The following is a 3,594-nucleotide window of genomic DNA, read 5'->3' on the forward strand; positions in this document are numbered from 1 at the left end:
CAACCTGTCAATCTTCGTTCAATCTTTTCAATAACTGTATCCTAAATAGTTTTCGCCCTGGAAGCAGCCCCTAGAGGAAGACCCAGATGATTCATAGCTTACAACCAAGAGTGTTAGCCAACATACGGATATTCCGAATATTACCAACTGGAACCAGTTCTTACTTGGATAGATTCACTTTCAACTCGGACACAGTCTCAAAACAGAGTAGAAATGCCCTTAAAGCCTAGATCTGGTTACGTTTTGCCTTGCAAAAAACTAAGGTGTCATCTGCAAATAGTAAATGAGAAACGTGGAGAGTATCTCGATGGTTATCACCAACCAAAAAATAGTCAAGAATCCATTGTTGACCATTGCTGAAGTCATTTTGCTGCATGCCTCCATGACTATAACAAAAAGGAGAGGGGACAAAGGATCCCCTTGTCTAAGCCCACGAGAGCAGCTAAAAAAGCCAACTGGGCTCCCATTCACCAAAACTGACAAGCGCGTTGTCGAAATGCACCATCTCTTCCCAAAACCACACCTCCCAAGCAAGTACAACAAGAATTCCCAGTTAACATGGTCGTAGGCCTTCTCTATATCTAACTTACACAAAAGACCCAAATTGTTCAATTTTAACCTACTATCAAGGCATTCATTGGCGATAAGAATTGAGTCCAATATCTATCTTCCCCTAACAAAGGCGTTTTGAGGTTTCGTAATGAATCTCACCAAAACTCCTCCCAAGCGATTTGAAAGTACTCTGGAAATGATCATATATACCCCATTCACAAGACTAATAGGCCGGTAATCCTTTACCTCTGAAGCCCCATTCTTCTTGGGAATAAGTGCAATAAAAGTGGTGATGAGTGTATGAAAGTGCCCTCTAAATACCCTATTATTGGACTAAAATGCTAAAATGTTAATAGAAATCATTAAAATTAATGTGTATTCTTGAATTGAGTTTCTATTTACTTTGGGATACTCCTAAGCTGATTTTTATGTTTAATTTCAGAGTCTATAAAAGAGCAAGTACAAACCCATTCAAATTCAAAGGACTTTCAAGTGGGCAAGACGTTGGAACAACCTAAGAACTTTCAACGAATGTAGGACTCTTCAAATAAGGATAATGATGGGGTTTGAGAGTAATTCGGATCAGAGTCCAAAATGCCCTAGGAGACAGAATGAACATACTTTAGTATTTTAATCATAACTTTTCTTTCAGATATCAGATTGATGCATTGGAAAGAAATCTTAAAGGGCTACAAAGTTGTCTCTAATAACAATTTCCAAATTCGTACTCCTAAAGCACGTACGTGGCTTCCAAGTTGAGTCTTAAAATTTAGGTGATTTTGTGTGCGGGAATATGAAGACATTAAGGTTTCTTTCCTACCCTATTTAAGCACATCATTAGCACGAAATTGGGGAGTTCAGAAGAGGGGAGACGACTCAGTTTGAAGGAGGAAGAACTGAAATTAATTTCTATGGCCGCCATTTGCTCTATTTTTCTCTTGAGATTTTTGTTGTCTATTATATTTATGGGTAACTAAATTCTCAAGTAGGGCTAGGGATGAACTTGCACATTAGATGGTATTTTTAATTGATGTATTTGAATTTCAATTACTAAAACTCTTTTATTTTATCATTCTCAATTTATTGTTGATATTTTCTTCTCCGAATAATCATAGAATTTATTCTGTTTATTGATTCAGTCATGCTTTTTCTATTGAATGGATTAGCTCTTTGATTATGTTTGGATCAATTATTTATCTATATTGATTTAATTCTTTGCTGCAATATCACTTTCTGAGTATATTGTCGTCGTTGGATTTTCTCAATAGTGATAATAATTTACGTATTTTAAAAGTAGTGAGTGATTTTTCAAAGGGTTACATTTGGTTTAATCTTAGTTTATAAATCTATACCTTCCAATTGGGAATATTAGGAATTGAGTTCCCAATTGAGTTATTCAATGAATTAAGAATAATTAAAATACCATATTTGTGCAAAGGATTCCCGACGCTTTACTGTTTGTTAAACTTGAGTACTTTTTCCGTTAGTCACTTTGCTTCACTTTAATTTGCATTTAAAATTAATCTTTGTTTTCCCATTAATAATTTAATCTATTTCTTTAGTTTCTTTGTTCCTTCTACAATTCTTTTAATTTGTCTCTCTGTAGAATCGACATCCCAAAGCTGTGTTACAACTACTGTATTATTCTTTGGGCGTAATCAAATTTTGGCGCTGTTGTCGGGAAGATGGTAAAAGAATTGCTAGATTGTTTTTCTTTTTAGCAATTTGTAAAGGCGGTAACTTCGTTCCTTCTTTTAGCTTACTGCATTATTATTATTTATGTATTTTTTCTTCTTTCTTTTTAATGTATTTTTTTCTTTTAGTATTTTGTTATCTTGCATGCACAGATATAGAGACACCTTGGGTAGATTTGCTTGTAGGCCTGTGGAAGAGTTAGAATCAAGCTTTTTAAATCCTTTAGTTGACAATTCATCTAGTCCTGAAGAAATGAGTGAACACAAATATCAACCCATTAGAACTCTTCATGATTACCTCCACCCTACACGCACAACCACACCATCATGCATCATGTTTCTAGCTAATACTCGCCAACTAGATTTTAAAACAGGGATGATTCAGTTACTCCCTAATTTTCATGGCTTGGAAAATGAAAATCCATATGTGTGCATATTAGGGAGTTTGAGGAAGTAGTTGCGACTTTTTATAGTCAAAATGCAACTGATGATGTTGTGAGACTTAAGTTCTTTCCTTTCTCTTTGAAGGATAGAGCTAAGAGTTGGCTGTACTCACTGAGACCCCAATCTATTGGGTCATGGAGTGAGATGACTCAGGTCTTCTTTAATAAATATTTTTCCCAACATAAGACCAACGCACTAAAAAGGTAAATTTCCACCTTTGCACAAAAGGACAGTGAGACTTTGTATCAGTCTTGGGAGAGATTTAAGGAGTTGTTGAGTATGTGTCCTCACCATGGGTATGAGAATTGGTCTTAGTGAGCTATTTTTATGAGAGACTTACACCTAGAGAGCGCAATTGTGGAGATGATGTGTAATTGTGAGTTCTTACATAAAGATTCTGATGAGGCCATAGAATACCTTAATGAGCTTGCTGAAAAAGCTCACACTTGGATTGGACCTAGTGCTACTGAAAGCACGAATAGGTCATGACCTGCAGGAAACCCAAATGGTGGAGGAATTTACCATCTCAGGGAAGAGGATAGCCTAAAGGTTAAGGTTGAGATACTCACTAGGGAGCTAGAGGTGTTAAAGACTAAGGACTTAAAGCCAACACAAGTGGCTAATCATGCAGAGTCTTTTGGACCATGTTTTGTGTGTGGCGGGGTGGATCACCTAGCCCAAGAGTGTCTCACATTTGCTGAGATGAGAGGGATGTATGAGGGACAATATAATGCCTTAGGTATGTACAATAAGTCTTTTATACCTTACTCTGATACTTATAATCCGGGGTGGCACAATCACCCAATTTTAGCTGAAAGTCTGAAAACCAGCAGCCTGCATAACCCCCTAGATCATATCCTGCACCATATCATGCACCTTCATCTTCTAGGAGTCCTATAGAAGA

At 36.6% G+C, this 3,594-nt stretch overlaps 1 non-coding gene across 1 annotated transcript; it reads right to left on the minus strand.

The window, feature by feature from the left end:
• Positions 1-2,881: 2,881 nt before the first annotated feature.
• On the minus strand, positions 2,882-2,989 carry LOC121268731. Its single transcript, XR_005941242.1, has one exon. It is a non-coding gene; the product is annotated as a small nucleolar RNA R71 (small nucleolar RNA).
• Positions 2,990-3,594: the final 605 nt, after the last annotated feature.

The sequence above is a fragment of the Juglans microcarpa x Juglans regia genome, chromosome 5S, assembly GCF_004785595.1.
Source record: "Juglans microcarpa x Juglans regia isolate MS1-56 chromosome 5S, Jm3101_v1.0, whole genome shotgun sequence".
NCBI lineage: Eukaryota > Viridiplantae > Streptophyta > Magnoliopsida > Fagales > Juglandaceae > Juglans > Juglans microcarpa x Juglans regia.